At 50.5% G+C, this 17,371-nt stretch overlaps 1 long non-coding RNA gene across 1 annotated transcript in view; it reads right to left on the reverse strand.

Annotated features, from left to right (window-relative positions):
* LOC113603591 (uncharacterized) overlaps window positions 1–17,371 on the reverse strand; it is a 36,009-nt gene that overhangs the window by 2,493 nt on the left and 16,145 nt on the right. The window contains exons 2-3 of the long non-coding RNA XR_003425198.2: window positions 6,613–6,705; window positions 5,103–5,241 (exon numbers count right to left, since the gene is read on the reverse strand). This is a non-coding gene — a long non-coding RNA (uncharacterized LOC113603591). The remainder of the gene's footprint in view (window positions 1–5,102; window positions 5,242–6,612; window positions 6,706–17,371) is intronic.

The following is a 17,371-nucleotide window of genomic DNA, read 5'->3' on the forward strand; positions in this document are numbered from 1 at the left end:
GGCTCTGTAAAGATTGCTTCTTATTATCTAACCCATATGAACTTTCAGTCAACAATGAGCTAATGCAGGGGAAACATGGTGATTTCCAGAAATGGCCCAGAAAACCGAAATGGTGAAAGGCTGTAAGAACCATAAATGGCCCTAAGGTGGGAGCAGGGTCCACCCCTCCCTGAGAACCGTGTGATCCTGGGACGCCTCCTGGTGTTGTTTTCTGCCTTCCAGATTCCTTGGCAGTCCCCCAGGCCTGTCTGCCGTGGCCCCCCACAGGCCTTTCTGCTTTGGGGGTGTGCCAGGATCTAGAACAAAACCGAGTCTGAAGGAATCTCCTGGCCCCACTAGTTGAGTTCGAGGTAGCTTTTCCTGACTCCCTCTGTTTCTTCAAGCTCCATGAAGCCAGCTACTTCCCCAGCTGAACTTGCTTCTGAGGTTCAGAAAACCTTTTCCAAGGGAAGACCCACCCTTGGAAGGGCCTCGGGGTCTGCTCTCTGGGGGCTGGAGCTCCTAGCGTGGTGGCTTAGGTTCAGAATTCAGGGGTCACCCCCCTCCCATGCCCCCCTGCCACCTGCTGTAAAGACTGTGGCTGTGCTGTCCAACCCCAGGCCAGAGGTAGGAATTCACATTTGGAAGCAGAGGTTAATGGAACTTAGTCCTTGATAAACACGTCACACTTCATAAACCAGCCTCCCAGTATTTGTGTGTGAAGCACTGTGCCAAGGGTAACAATAACCTGAGTTCTGGAAATGCCTTTAAGGGGTGGGGCTGAGGAGACGAGGAATCTGTGTCAGGCATAAAGGCTGCAGAGAACAGGGAGCTCTGTGCTCGCACATGCGTGTATGCCTGCACGTGCATGCACACTAGCATCTAGGTGACCAGTTGGTTGGTTTCTGTCCTCGGCACCTGCTGATTGTTTCTGAGTGGTGTGCACCCCTGGAGCATTGGGGCGCGCTGCCAGAAGCTTGCCCTCGTTACCCAAGGTGCATTCCGGCGCCCGGGGTCTTTGTAGAACTACGTAAATCCTTAGAGGAGCCACACACCGATGAGTTACTGATAGGGCAATGCTAGAAGGTTCTCTTCTGCTTCCCACTGGTCCTCCCGTTGTATAGTTTCCTGGTCCATGAGGTAGGACCGAGTTTATCCTTTCACTTAGATGGTGTGGAAACATTTTGAATTTGGGGGAAATAACCTCTACCTTGTGAAGATTTTTTCAAAGAGCAGAAAGGTTCTGGAAGGGCCTCCCGGAGTTGCTGGGGCACCACGACCAGGCTCTTCCCGACTCACAGTCTGTGTGTTTGTGACACTTCTTGTAAGGCCCTTTATTTTTCAGTCCAATCTTAAAGAACAAATGAACTCAATTAAAATGTTAATAATGTACAACAGTTGCCTGGAACTAATAATTTGTGAAGCTTAGGAGTTGAACCAAGTGGTGCTGAGTATGACACTGTTCACAGATTCACTCAGCAAATCTCTGCGTCCTGTCTGTATGCCGGGTACTGTGAGTGGTACTAAATATTACCACCTAGTCCTCGTGGCTGCCTGCAGGTGGGGGTGTGACAACCCCTTACAGATGAGAAAATGCAGCCTTCTCTCCTCTTCAGCAGGGATGGGGGGGGCTAGTAGGTCCATACCCTGGTTGCAGGGGGTGCAAATGCCCCGCTCTCCACACCCTCTGAAGCTGCCCAAGCTGCTGCAGGCTGATGCCTGCCAGCTGTCCCTTCTCCCCGGCGTAGAGAGGGCTAACCCTCCCCAGGGTCCCCGAGATCACCATCTCCTTTCCCCTCAACACAGCCCTTCTTGTCCTGCACGGAGCCACTTCCCGAAGCATTCTGTCTGCCCGCCACTCACTGGGGCTCGTCCCTGATGTGCAGCAGCTCCCAGGGACCAGAGGGCGGGGCGTCTATAGGGAAAGAAGGGAAGGCAGGTGAAGACGAGTCATTGCCGCCAGTCAGGCTTGGTGGAGAGAGCATTACGGTGGGCTGTGCAGAGCTGGAGAGAGGAATGCGACTGTGTCCCTGGGCCTGGGAAAGGCCTTTCAGCGGGCTGGGGTTCTTGGAGCTGCTGCGGGTGACCCTTGCCTCAGGGGATCCAGTTCAAAGCAGGTTCCATGCCTCCACTCCCTCCTTCAGGACTTGCTTTTGGAATCCGGAATTGCCAGTCGTGGTTTCCAACACCCACGTTGTGCAGGACTCCCATGCACACACAGCACACGCAGCTAGCCGAGTTCACCGGGGACATTGCCCAATCTGCTCCTTGGCAGTCCTTTGAAGTTGTGGTTGTTACTGGAAAGGCAGCCAGGCTCCAGTGGAAAGTCTGGGACCCGGCTGCACAGAGCATCAGTGCTCTGAGCAGGGCAAGGCAGAGCAGCGGCCCATGCCTGGCCTCGGCCTCAGCCTCACCCTCTGCTGGAGGTCACCCAGCTCAGGGTGCTGGGGCTAGCCTTTATCACCCCATTTTATTTATTCATTCATTTATTTTTGAGAGAGAGCATGAGCAGGGGAGGGGCAGAGACAGGGTGGGACAGAGGATCCGAAGCCGGCTCTGCACTGACAGCAGAGAGCCCTATGCGGGGCTTGAACTCATGAACTGTGAGATTATGACCTGAGCTGAAGTCGGACGCTTCACCGACTGAGCCACCCGGGCGCTCCCATCTCCCCATTTTAAATCTCTAACCAGATTTCACTCAAGACACAACTTCAGCACAAAGTGGCGGTCCTTCCCCGATCATGTCGGAAGTCAGGACTAGTCTGCCGACATTCGTAGGTGGAGTTTTGTCTACATTTTATTGGGATGTGCCAGCTCAGAGAACTGGGCATCTCCATGCCTTGAGAGGCTCTAGCCTTCATCTAATAACGAATGTTGCTGGGGTTAAATTATGTTTTGGTTCATTTCTTCCAGGAATAACTACTTTCAGTGCCAGTTTGGGCCAGATTTAAAAATTACTCAATTTTATCTTTTAAACCAGCTTTTTTTTTCTCTCAGCTTAATCATCCACGTGCACAGTGATTCCAAATGACCACTTGCTATTTCTAGAAGTCAGATCCACCTTCGGAGGTATACTTTGCACTCAGTGTGCTCTACGCAATTCCAGGCTCCACACGAGTCCCACAGGGCTTTATGAGGAGCAGAGACCATTAAGAAGACTGAGCATGTCGGACCCACAGGAAAGGCCTTCAGAGGCTATGGGAGCCGCCTCCAGAGGCTTTACAGGGCTGTCAGAACGGATAATTCTGTGCAGCCGGAGAAATTCTACAAAGAGAGACTTGAGCTGCACACAGGGAGCTCTGGAGGGGTTAGAGCTGACTGAAAGGAAAGAAGTGTTCACAGGAGTGTGAGTCCCATCGCCATGGAGGTGTACAAACAGACGGTGCAAGGGCACTGGAGGAGGAAAGCAATAGGAATTGTACTCAGTGTCGCCCCTTCCAAATCTGAGATTTTGTGATGGGTTCATGTAGAGCAGGCTTTGTTGTTATCCTGACCTGAGTTTGAATCCCAGCCCTATGATAGTCGGCTGTGTGACTTAACTTCTCTGAGCCTCACTTCCTTCACCTGAAAAAATGGGGGTGACCTATACTCACCTCATAAGGCTGTTGTAAGGACTGAATGAGATCACATATGTCAAGTGTAGGCCTGGCACAACACCTTCACCAACATCATCACCATCACCACCACCATCACCACCACCCATCATCACCATCACCACTATGACTTTCATCTCCACAATTATCATGATCACCATCATCAAAACCATCCTTACCATCATCACCAACATCGACACCATCATCACCAACATCACTGTCACCACCACCATCATCACCAGCCATCATCACCATCACCACCAGCATCAATATCACCACCATTATCTTGATCACCATTATCATTACCATCTCCACCTTATCATCATTACCACCACAAAACCCGCATGAGAATTCCTACAGACTTCTGGAGGCCATGAGCAAGTACAGTGCCATGAGGGGTGAGTAGGCACTAGCCTAATAGCCTCATTCAGACATGACTGCTCACCATGGCCCCATTCCTACATGCAGTCCTGTGGTTACTTCAGCAATGAAACGAGTTTTAGATTTAAATTCCACTGCCTACTGAGAAACAGAATTTTGCCGCTTTCTAAAAATAGGTCTCCAGAGCTTATTTTTCTTCCCCAGAACTGGGTAGGTCTGGCTTCCTGCTTAGATATACAACATCAGAGGACTCCCTCTTCCAAGTTCACACTTTTCCACATCTCCTTTACTTTCCCTGTGGGACTCACAGAGCTCCTCTCAGAGCTGGGCCCTCCCGCCCCCTCCTGAGGCCTCCTCCCAGATGAGGAAGTGCGCAGCCCAGCCTAGCGCCCGAAAGGCTCCAGGGAACACTGGGGGATTGTGTACCCCTTGGCACCTTGGCTGCCTCACTGCCAAGAAGGAAGTGCCTATTTTGAGTTGCTGGTCTGGCCAGGCTGTGGCCCTCAGACTTTCCATCCTACACAGCCAGTCCTGGCAGAGGGAGGTGCTGGGGCAGAGGGAGGGGGGCCTCTCAGCCAGAGCTTCCAGGGCGGCCGCCGGGAAGCAGGTGGAGTGATCCGGGCCCCAGTCACACCTATCTCAGGAGGCCCCCAGGCCGGCTCCCTTCTTTTGCAGAAAGGTGGAGGGGGTCCAGGAACTCTTCTACTAAGTCACTGTTTCTCAGCCCATCGGGACCCAAGCCAGTTCTCCTTCCAGAGTGTAGTGCTTAGACCCTGCATCCCTCCCTCCAAAAAATGTTCTCCTGGAGCCTTCCTCTGCAACTTGACCTCCCTTGCTCTGAGTGGACCCATCATGGTTTTCTCGGTAGTCCTATGGCGGTGGGGATCGCAGGTGCCACCTGGTATGACTAAGAGTGGGCAGCATCCCATAGGAAGACCCGGGCTTAAAAGTCCACTGCAGTGCTCACCAGTCATAGGCACTCTCAGGTGAGCGATTCTGAAACACTGAATGAGATAACAAATGTGCATAACTTCTGAAAACTGTAAGAGTGGTATCGCCTAGGGCAGTGTTACTCAAAGTGTGGTTCCTCTGGCCAGCAGAATAAACATCATCAGGAAATCTGTTAGAATTGCAACTTAGCAGACTCACCTCAGATCTAAACGAGAAACTGGAGGTGGGACCCAGGAGTTGATTTGAGCGAGCCCTCCATGGATGTGAGTCTGAGGCACTGGGCTAGTGAACAGAAAACAGACCCCGCCTTCTAAGGTGCGCAGCTGCGGGAGGTAACCTGAAATGCAGAATAGGTGCTGAGTGTACTACCCTGGAAGGTAAGGACCATGTCCTACCATGTGCATCCCCAATGCCTGGTGTGGCACCTGGCATATAGTTGGCGTTTAATTAATAGCCCTTACATAGAATAAGTGTGTGGACACTAAAAGACAAGAGTAGCTCAGAAGTCTTACAATGAGTGTGTGTTATTTTTATAACTGAGAAAGCAGATAATCCCATTTAAGGAAGAGAAGGAGGTGAGGGGGGAGAGAGAGAAAAAAACAGTGGATGTGGGCCACTCTCTTGGTCCTGCCCATGACGACTACAGGGGAGAGGATCAGTGGAAACCTTCATGCAGACAAGGGGCCTATAACCCCCCCACTGCATCTCTGGGTCTGCCTTGAGTGGACCAAGAGGTCACAGGTTGGCTGTGATCAGCATCTATTGGTTCATCCTATGAGTATGGGAGCATCTATTATGTGCTGTCCCTAAGGACCAAGGATGGACTAGTGAGCAGGGTACACACAGTCCCATGCTTGCAAGCTGGCAGCCCAGGGAGAAGACCGACAGATAAACACAGTAACTGCAAGAAGGTATGACAGCATTGGGGCACCTGGGTGGCTCAGTCAGTTAAGTGTCCAGCTTTGGCTCCGGTCATGATCTTGTGGTTCATGAGTTCAAGCCCCACGTCGGGCTCTGCTGACAGCTCAGAGCCTGGAGCCTGCTTCAGATTCTGTGTCTCCCTCTCTTCCTGCCCCTCCCCTGCTCATGCTCTGCCTCTCTCTCTCTCTCTCTCTGTCTCTCTCTGTCTCTCAAAAATAAATATTTTTAAAAAAGAAGAAGGTATGACAGCATTGTGACAGGGGAAATACAGAGGACAGAGGAGGAGGCAGAGGGCAGGAAAGGGCTCCTGTCAGGGTAGGTGGCCAAACTGACTTGAAGGGCACACAGGAGTTAATGGGTCTATGAGGTGAGAAGAGTGTCCCAGGCAGAGGGCACGGCCTGTACAAAGACCAGGGGCAAGTGGGGACTAAAGCAGTCAGCAGGGGAGGGCACAGGTTGGGGGGGGGGGTAGCAGTCACCCAGTGCTGGTATAAGACATGATGTAAGGCAGGGGGGCAATCCTTGCCACAGAACTTGCAGTCTAGCCATCATTCAACAAACACTTTCTAGATGCTGGGGAGACAGCAGAACAGAGACAGAGCACAAAATAAGACTCTTGGGGGGCTTACATCCTAGTGGCCAAGACAGAAGCCAACAAACCACAAAGCCAAGAACAGTGCTTCAAGGAGAGGGGTAAGCGGAAGTCACGGAGGGAACACCTGGCAAGGGAGAATTGGTGAAGGCAGTGTCATGACAGGTGGGTAGAGTCAGGAACATGCCAGCTCACCTCCACATCACCCCACCACTCAGGGCTCTGTGACTTCAACCAGATGGTTCCAGAATGCTGGTTTGTAATCAGAGAAAGGAAAAACTGCCACGCCTTCAGGGGAGGAAGAGAAGGACAAAAATTACTCTGCTGTGCTATGCTATCCTAATAATACACTTACATATGTTATGCATACTCTGTATACTATCCACACTATAGAATGCTATATGTTAATGCTATGTTATACTTTACATAGCATACTATGCTGTACATATTATACTACACATGGTATAGTATAGCATAATATACATACATACATAGTATAGTATAGCAAAGTATGCATAGTACAATATGTATAATATAGTATAGCACAGTATGTGTAATATAGCATGTTATATACTATGTATGTAGTAGTATATGCTATGCCATACATATGTATACGGATTACACTATACATACTTTACTATGTATACTACACATATTACACTATACATACTTTGTATGCTAATGCTATATTATGCTACACATATTGTACTATACATAATATACTCTGCTATACTGTGCTATACATATACTATACATACTGTACTATGCTGTAATAATACTATACTAATACTATACCATACACACTATGCTATACTAATGCTTTATAATATGCTAAAGCATACCATACCATACCATGCCATATTATACCATACTAGAGACTATACTATGCTATACATACTATACTATATATACTATATTACACCATGCCATATACTATACTGTGCTATACTACGCTATACACATATTAGACGTATATGCTAATACTATACTATACCTGTTATACTATACATACTATGCTATATTAAGCCCATACTATACACACTGTGCTATAGTATAGTCTAATGCCTGACACAATCCACACTCACAAATATTTGTGGGACTGAGTTAAGGTTTCTCCAGCTGAGAATGGGGGTGTGGTGGTATCTTTTCTGCTTGCCTTTGGGGCTTGAGTTCTATGTCCTGAGAGTCTCCCTTCCAGACCTGGTTCTCTCTCCCTTCAAGTCCCAGACCTGTCCAGATACTCTCAGAGGGAAGTGGTAAATGACAGGACCCGGGAGGGGTGCTTGTGGGTGAAACATCAGCCAGGCTAATGACGGTTAATGGGAGACTGAACCCCACACGCCAGCCATACCTGCTGATCCTCTAATGAAGGAGGATGTTTGGTGGGCGTACCTGCCGGGCTGGTGGCCTCAGGAGGCCCCACCACGGGTGGGTCTTAACCAGCTCCCCTCTGAAATGCGGCTTTGAACAAAATCCATCTCAGATCCACATTGTATTCTATACTTCTGAAAAAGTGTTCGGGAGGTCGTATGCACAGGGAAAATGAAGACGGGCTCTTGGCCTGGCCCCGCCACCGACAAGCTATGCAGCCTGATCCAAGTTACCTGCCACATCCCAGCTTCCTCAGTGTATTGGTCAGGACAGATTAGGCTACACTGTGGTAACAAGGGAACCCCATGACTTTAGTGGCTGAGCAAAATAAAAGCTTCTTTTACTCAAAGTCACTTCGTGGGTAAGGAATCCTCCTTTGTCATGTGGCTACCTCACCAGGAACACTTGGTCCCTAGATCAGGGAAGGAAGAGGCTTCTAGGGGGTCTTGTGTGAGAGGGGCTGGCATTACTCATACCACACACACAAATAACCTACCTGAACTCATTACACGGCCACACCCCAGTGCAAGAGGGCCTGGAATGCAGTCCTTCCCCAGGAAGAGAAAATGCATGGAAAGTGCACAGTGTCACCTTCATTGGCTCAACTACTGAATCCATAAATTATTTCATTACATGTAGGGAGGGGTACATAATATGCACCAGGCATTAAGTGTTAGAACTACAGAGTTGTCCTTGTCCTCAAGAAGTTCGGTAGGCGAGGGGCGCTTGGGGGGCTCCGTCAGTTAAGTAAGCGTCCAACTTCCGCTCAGGGCCTGATCTCACAGTTCGTGGGTTTGAGCCCTACATCAGGCTCTATGCTGACAGCTCGGAGTCCGGAACCCATTTCAGATTCTGTCTCCCTCTCTCTCTGCCCCTCTCCTGCTGGTGCTCTGTCTCTCTCTCTTTCAAAAATAAATAAACATTAAAAAAAAAATAAAGAAGTTCAGAAGGTAAGACACACTACATAGTTTATTTATTTTTTTAATGTTTATTTATTTTTGAGAGAGAGACAGAGCACGAGCAGGGGAGGGGCAGAGAGAGGGGAGACACAGAATCCAAAGCAGGATCCAGCCTCTGAGCTGTGAGCACAGAGCCCGACGCGGGGTTTGAACTCACGGACTGCCAGATCATCACCTGAGCTGAAGGCAGACACTCAACTGACTGAGCCATCCTGGTGCCCCCTATTCTCCTTAAATCTGATATGTGATCTGTTTGTAAACTCTCCCTTTCGTACTAATTTATATCTATGAAACTGAAACCTCATTTCACATGAGCAACTTCTTTGCTAAAGCAGGTAAGTTTTCAAATGCTGTGGCGATGTTCCCTCTATTTTTTGGATGATTCATAATGTAATAGCAAGGGATGCAAAATATGCTCTTACGTTTAATCCGAATTACTAACATCTTCCTTCTCACATCACTTTCTGAAGTAGAGACAATCACTAAAACAGCCAATCAAGCCCTGGGTTATAGGATGGGCCATTTCAATGGGGGAGCTGCCCCCCACTGCGGCCAATTTCCAGCCACCAACCTGACATCGCTCGAGACAGAGGTGGAAAGTAAGCTACGGAAGCAAACCAGCCCATGGTATTGCCGCAAAACACAGAGGAGACGTGAACAACATCAAGAGCACAGAAAATAGCAATGCAATTAGGAAGTGCTGAATTTAGGGTATTTATTACCTTAGTTAATTGTAAGTTCATATCATTTAATTTTAAGATGCTGGCTGTGTTTCACAGATGGCCTGTAGAATTCCCCAAAACCTAACAGTCTGGCCAGCCAGGACAAGCCAGCTCTTGCCTGCAGTCAGAGGCAGGTCAGAGGAGGCAGGAGCTCCGCCTGAGTAGAAGCAAGCATTGTGGTTATTCCAGAAGGGGAAGGAAGGACTGCACAGTCTGGTTGGAACACCAGCTGAGCCGGGGAAGTATGAAATGACCAGTGTTGGGAGAGGGTGGCCACACAGCCCTGGTGACCCGGATAGTGTCTCTCTGCCTGTGGTCACTGTCCCACAGTCCCCTTTTATTTTCAAAAGTGCTTTGTTAGGGACTGAAATCATATGGCTTCCCTATGCTAAGTGAAGCCCCGCAGCCTTCCTGGTACCCCAGAACCTCGGGATGCGTGTGGGGTTGGGGAAGAAAAGGCTGGTTGGTGGGCAGAGAAGCCAGGTAGCAGTGGGTGGAGGAGGAGGAAGGAAGAAAACGGTGGTAGTGACCACGGAGGGCATGTCCTGGGAAGTTGGGAGAGAAAGGGAATCCCCCCGGATGACAGGCTGGTGCCTAGAGAGGGTTTCCTTGCGGGAGGACCCGAGCTCTGAGGCCCAGCCAGGGCCCCAGCAGGCCAGCCTCATCCAGAGCCCCGATCAGAGCTATTACTCACTGTAGCCTCACACAACGGGCTAGGGAAGAAGAAAGAAATGCAAACGAAATTCAAGAGTCTAGCCCCTGGCTTTCCAACAGTAAGAGGTGGGCAGGACAGTGGCAAGGGGGCCACAGTCCCCACATGGTCGTGGTCGATCTCCTGTGGGAGGCTTGAAATTCCCAGGACAAAGCGGAGGCACCTTCCAGGTAAGAGTATCCTCTGAGACTGGTGGTGGTGGTTTTTCCCACAAGCCGGTTCATTTTGTCCTCACTTTGCCAGCCAGCAGCCCTCCTGAGTGCCCCAAAGCCTGACCCCTCCCGAGCCCCCCAATCCTCTCATTGTCTCCCTCACGGAGACAGGCAAGGCAGACCCTTCCCTTGGGGAGAGAGCCGGGAGGCAGCACAGCTGAGCTACAGGCCTTTTGCCTCCCTGGCTGCTGCTGACCTGGGTGCATGAGCCCATGAGTCAGGGCGAGGCCAGGCTGCTCTCTGGCAAAGCAGCCCAGGACCACAAGCCCCAGTTCTAAATGTTCTGAAACCTTTATGAGTCTTTCAAACCTTCCATAAATAAGGCAAAGAAGTTAGGGAACAATCTCTGGCTTTGAAGAACGAGGGGAAGATTAAGGGCTCTCCAGGCCGCAGGACATGTACCCAGGTACGGTTTCATGGCAGCACAGTGGATAGATAATTTACCTAAGTGCTATTCTGGGGACTCTCTCTGTGTCTGTGTGTTTCAGATGATAGGTAGGTAGGTAGGTAGGTAGATGGATGGACAGACAGATGGACAGACAGAGCTCACACACAAATGAATGTATTCATCCTCACATCAGTTCTAGGAGGTGAGGCATGTAGTACTGAGGAAACTGAGGCATGGTGAGGTTAGGTGACTTCCAGAATCCCACAGAAGGTGAATATCAGAGCTGAGATTTGAACCCAGGCAGTTATGCTCTTGACCGAGACACAAAGCCACTTTCCCAGGCACAGGGGGTCCTGTCATTGGGCCTTTCCCAGCCCTCTGGAACACACACAGGGGCTGGGAGTCATGTGGCACATGGCATTAGATCCAGGTTGTGGGGCCCACAGTTTAGACAATTTGGGGGTCCTTCTTTAAGACAAAGACTAGAAAACTTCGACTGCAAATCGCACAAGCTGTGGAAGAGGCTGAGCAAGCGAGGGTCCCTGCATTTTAAGCCTCGTTGGCCTCTTGGTAGATGGGCCCCTTGCCCTGCAACCTCTGGGGCTATTAGTCTCCAGTTATCTATGCTAGGGGGTCCTGAAGTCTCTCCTGTCCAATGGCACTGCGTCTATCTTCCTCTACCCTGGAAGGGTAATCTGCAAGGGGGTGTGAGGGAAACCCAAAAATAGCCCCTCACCCCTCTCAGCCCACCGTCCAGATAAGCACTGGAGTCTGGAGCCCTGGCTCTGCTCGGACAGATTCAGACCAGAAGCTGCTGGCACGAAGCCCACTTCCCAAAAGCATGAACAACCAGGGGAAAGACGTGGAAAATTTTCCGACCAGACCTGAAGCTGGTAGGATCATTAACATGTAACCCATCCAAGGTCACCCGTGTAGCCTGAAGCTAATTTGGAAGCACAGAAGGGGAAAAGGACCTGTTCTCTCTTGAATGCCACAAACAGATCTTCCTTTTAAGAGGTACAGACAGGGTCACAGGTGACCTGAGCCAGAAAGCCTCAGTCTCTAGGGAACAGTCTGTGTGAATATCGCCAAGGGTTATCTTAGGTTCCTAAGCTTCAGAGACCATCACCCCGAATGGAAGATTCCATGGTCAAAGCCTCTCTCATAGGCTCTTCCTCCCTCTCCCTTCCCTAACAACAAGGACAGCCAAAAGCCATGAAGTGTGGGGGGCGGGGGGGGGGGGGTGGGTAAGGTGAGCCTCCCTGGGGGAGGGGCCACGCTGTGGGGGGCGGGGGAGGGGAGAGAGCTGTTGAGGGTGGGTGGCCCAGCACAGGGCCCCAGAGCCTACAGGGGAGGGCGGAGGGATGGCCTCTTCATGGATGAGGGGGCAGCGTGACAAGAGATGAGTCACATACAGTAGGAGTCTAAGTGTTAAGGACAATGGGAGCCAGCTTTGTCCCTGAGAAGGGGGTGACTGAGACAGAAAGGAGAAAACTAGAATGAACCCTTTGGGGTTGGGCTGGAATCGGAGATGTTGATGTACACTCAATGTTTTCAATCTATGTCAATAGAAGTAGAAATAAACTAGATGTAAATAAATGTGTGTAGACACATGTTCATACACACATGTTCCCACGTTCTGCCCACATTACAACGTCCGCAAGCATTTCCAAATCCCACTGTGAAGGAAAAATGGTTTGCCACGGTTCTTAGTAATGGGAAGGCAGATGATTCGGGGGAGGGGGTCTGTGGCAGGGGACAGACATCAGACTGGATCCAACCCCAACAATGACAAGTGGGGTTACAGCCCAGGAGAGATGGGGAGGCAGAGGATGGAAAATTTCTAAGGGGAAAAATGGGCGTAAAGGGCATTCCTGATAGACAGCTCAACAGAATTCCTGCTGAAGGCAGACCAGGATGATAAGGTGTCCAGGTTGGGGACGGGGAATTTGATCAGATAGCAAGGGTGGTCAGGGTTGGGGAGGTGCTGGTGATAAACTGACTTGGCATGGTTCTTGCTCAAACTGGATTCTGCAAGGACACAGACAGAGCCCACCCTGGTTCCAGCAGAGCAGAGAGCTCAGAGGAGCCCGAATGAAGTTGATCAAGGACAGTTTTTGTCACCATCCACTGGCTGCCAAAAAGACTTGGGGTTTTTTTTTTGGGGGGGGGGGAATGGCCAGTTCCAGAGCTTGGGACAGAAAACTGCAAGATCAGCCTAAAATGCATTTTTGTCCCAGAGAGTCCAGAAGTGCTCTGAGAGTGATGGGGGCACATCAAAAGGACACAGAAGCTGGCTGGAATGGGCTCCCACCGACCACATCGGGGACAATCTGAACATCAACATAAATGATGATAATAATGAGTCATAACCCACAGGATGGTATAGGAAACCACGAGTCCACACATATGTCAATTCATTAATTACGTCAATTAGTTACAATCATAATTATATTTAGAATTAATGAACTATTTGACGAGTAAATGGGTATTTAGATAGTTTCAGGGTACCTCCCCACAAGACACTGAATAATAACAAAATGGGCTTCATGTGAGAACATGGCAGACAGACAGACGCTAATCAAGGAATCAACGTTACATCCGCGTTGGAACAAACAGAGACCATGTGCCGCCAGACGGGCTGCGACGAGAACACAGCCCCACGTTCGTGTGATTCCACCCCGAGGATCAGAACCCGCATCCAGGTGCAAGGAAGCATCAGAACACTCACACCGAGGGCCGCCCCACAAACAATGGGTCTGTAGGACTCAAAAGTCAGGACACCATGAGAGCAGCCCAAGAGTGAGGAGTGTGCTACAGACGGAAGAGGACTGGCAACCGAATGTGATTCTCTGCCGGGGCCATTTGGGAAAAGCCACTGCTGGCGAGAGAGGGGGAGTCGGAGGCGGCCAGGACAACTGCGCGGTAGGAATGGAGCAGATACACTTCCCGACTCGACGGGTATGTCGTGGTCCCGTAGCAGAACGTCCTTGTGTGTGGAGATCACATGCCGAAACGTCCGGGGGAATATGGGGCATCATGTCAGCAGTTTATTCGCACACGGATCTGGACAAATATTTGTGACGTGCTTTTGCAACCTTTCTGTGAAAGTTTGAGGTCGTTTCTAAATGAATCAGGCAGGGGGGCACCTGGGTGGCTCAGTCAGGTAAGCGTCTGACTCTTGGTTTGTGGCTCAGATCATCATCTCAAGGTTCATGGGGTCGAGCCCCGAGCAGAGCTCTGTGCTGACAGAGCACAGCCTGCTTGGGATTCTCTCTCTCTCTGCCCCTCCCCCTTTCTCTCTCTCTCAAAATAAATAAACTTACAAAAAATAAACAGATAAATAAATAAATAAACAAATAAGTTAGTCTTCCATAAAATTTTAGTTCTCGGGCACCTGGGTGTCTCAGTGGGTTAAGTGTCCGACTCTTGATTTTGGCTCAGGTCATGATCTCAGTTTGTGGGGTCGAGCCCCAAGTCAGGCTCCATGCTGACAGCATAGAGCCTGCTTGGAATTTTCTCTCTCCCTCTCTCTCTCTGTCCCTCCCCTGCTTGCTCTCAAGATAAATAAATAAACATCTAAAAATTTTTTAAACAAAATTACAGTTCTCAGGGATGGCAGGGGGCCAAGAGATCAGAGAGTCTGGACCCTTGTCTTGGAGCCTGGATGGCTTTTATTATCCCCATTTCACAGAAGAGATAGTTGAGACAGAGTGGGAAGTGCAATGGGCCTCTGGCTACCCATTTCATAAATGGGCTGAAGGAGGGCGTGGCAGAAGTCAGAACATCCCAGGCTTCCCCCGCACCTTTTCACGGAGCACCCCTTCTCCCCGTGACCCTGTGTTACTCTGTGGGGTCCTTTCCTAGTCAGGCAGTTTCCACACTGAAATCAGAAGAGGAAAAAATAATGGAATTAAGTGTGGACTTGATGGGCAGGGCTGAACCTGGATGGCCAGGGACCTACCATCAATCTTGAAGTTCCTCTCAAGAAGAAAAGCTGCCTCTGCGGCCCATTCAAGCCTCGGGCACCCATGGGGGACAGGAGTCAAGTGGAGAAGGAATTCAGGAAAAGCCTTCTCCAGGAGAGAGGTAAATATTGCTTATGAAAGGGACGTTTATTTTAGGGGAGACAAGGATGTTTATTTTAGGGGAGGTGTCCCTCAAAAGCGCTAATGTGAAGAGATAGAGGGCAAGGCGTAGGGTACATGTAGCTGTCCCGGGGAAGGTCATCTGGCCCTTGATAGTGACAGATGGTCTCATCCGTGCCTCCCCTCACTACAGCACAGCACAGACAACGCTGGATGCCAGAATGCCACGCTTATCTTCTAAAATGAAACACAACAGGGGCCCCCCGGGTGGCTCAGTCGGTTGAGCGTCCGGTTTCGGCTCAGGTCATGATCTCACGGTTCGTGGGTTCGAGCCCCGCATCGGGCTCTGTGCGGACAGCTCGGAGCCTGGAGCCTGCTTCCGATTCTGTGTCTCCTCTCTCTCATCTTTAAAAAAAACCACAACCTGCCACAGACATGAGTAGAAAAAGTCTTGCCAGGCTCCTGAGAGATAGACCTTGATGGCCATGCCCAGTGAAGAGCAGCCACTGTCAATTTCTGTTTTTACATAGACAGAAACTAGCCCAGGGCCACTCTACCACCTGGTCACCACCGCATCTGAACCACAACACAGTCCTTCCCTGTACCCTTGGGGTGTTTTCTTTCCCCACCAGCTGTTTTCACCAAAATAACCTCAGTGTCAATGAAACAGAACCAGGTCTGGTCCCATTTTTCTAGAAGCACTGACCAGTCAGCTTGCCTGAAAATGGCCACAGGCTTGCCGAGAAGGAGGCTGCCTGGAACGGTCTTTTCTTCTGTTTTCCTATAAACTCATTCCAAAATTCACCCCCTTTGATCCCAGGCTGATGAGGCCTGGCTGTGTACAGAGCCCTTACAGTGTGGTGTTTCATTCACACAAGGAATTACAAAACCATCACACCCAAAGGGCACCTGGAGAGCCTATCTGAGCTTTGAGCTGCATTCGTAGGACATCAACTTGCCTGGGGCACCTGGGTGGCTCAGTGTCTGACTTCGGCTCAGGTCATGATCTCACGGTTCGTGAATTTGAGCCCCTGCGTCGGGCTCTGTGCTGACAGCTCGGGGATTGGAGCCTGCTTCAGATTCTGTGTCTCCCTCTCTCCCTGCCCCTCCCCTGCCTGCGCTCTGTCTCTCTCTCTCTCAAAAATAAATAAATGTGAAAGTAATAATAATAATAATTTTAAAAGGTCATCGGGGCACCTGGGTGGCGCAGTCGGTTAAGCGTCCGACTTCAGCCAGGTCACGATCTCCCGGTCGGGGAGTTCGAGCCCCGCGTCAGGCTCTGGGCTGATGGCTCAGAGCCTGGAGCCTGTTTCCGATTCTGTGTCTCCCTCTCTCTCTGCCCCTCCCCCGTTCATGCTCTGTCTCTCTCTGTCCCAAAAATAAAATAAACGTTGAAAAAAAAAATTTTTTAAAAGGTCATCAACTTGCCTGCTATAACAAAGAGACCCAAATAATACTGGTTTTCAGAAATCTGTACTTGTGTCACAGGCGAGTTCAGATGAGTAGACAGAGCTAGCATGGCAACCACACATCCATCAGCATCCAGGACCTTTCACTAGTTGCTCTGCCATCCTCCCTATGCGCTTCCATCCTGTGGCCCAAAATTGCTGCTCTAGTTCCTGCCATCATGTTTGCATTCCCGCCATGAGGAAGGTGGCACGGCAAAGGCAGGGGCACACCATGTCCTTTTAAAGGACATGACCCAGAATTTGCACACGCCTCACTCCCATGCACATGCAGTTGCCAGAACTTTGTCACGTGGTCACAGCCAGGTAAAGGCCAGGCTCAGAACCTAGCAACCCTAGTACCAGGTACAATGTAACACTAACAGTATATGATGCAATACAGTGCTATGTAATAAGTGCACGTGGGGCATTGACTAGCAATTCTGCCACACGGGGGAAAGCGTTTCAGCAGCTCGGAACTAACAGAGAAGTCTTTTTCTCCAGCGCTCACACTCTCAGGCCCAAGCTGGACCCAATTTTCTCTGCTCAGAAGTGCACGCTGGGTCTGAGCCAGGCTAGACCAGTGTGTGCGCCTCGCCTCTCTCAGGAATCTGTGCTAACATTCCACACTCTCCCTCTTGTCTTGTTCACGCTTTGTGTTTTGGGGCCTCCTGCTCTGTCATGTGGGGGAGGCTGCCGGGCACCTCCTTCTTTCTGCACATCAAGACTTTGCCTGCCTCCATCTGGCTAGGGAGAGGTGACCCCCCCTACCCGCCCCCGCCGCCCCCGGAAGAACCAAGCCTCTCTTGGCCGAGGGCGCCCGTTCAGGCTCATCAGCCAGCCCCCAGTGCAGCCTGAGCTGTGGGCAGGAGTCCGAGCCAAACTGCCGGCACGTAAGGAAAGGTAAAAACCACCCTCACCCGTGTGCATATCCTGTGCCAGCGGCAGGTGCCCAAAGACCAGCAGGGATTCCTGTCCTCGGACGCCAGGCTGACGTGCCAGCTGCACACGTGGCCGGCAGGTGCATCCCTGCCTTTCTTATTCAACTGAGCCTTTT

This window comes from Acinonyx jubatus, chromosome B4 (assembly GCF_027475565.1).
Source record: "Acinonyx jubatus isolate Ajub_Pintada_27869175 chromosome B4, VMU_Ajub_asm_v1.0, whole genome shotgun sequence".
In the NCBI taxonomy this organism is placed as follows: domain Eukaryota; kingdom Metazoa; phylum Chordata; class Mammalia; order Carnivora; family Felidae; genus Acinonyx; species Acinonyx jubatus.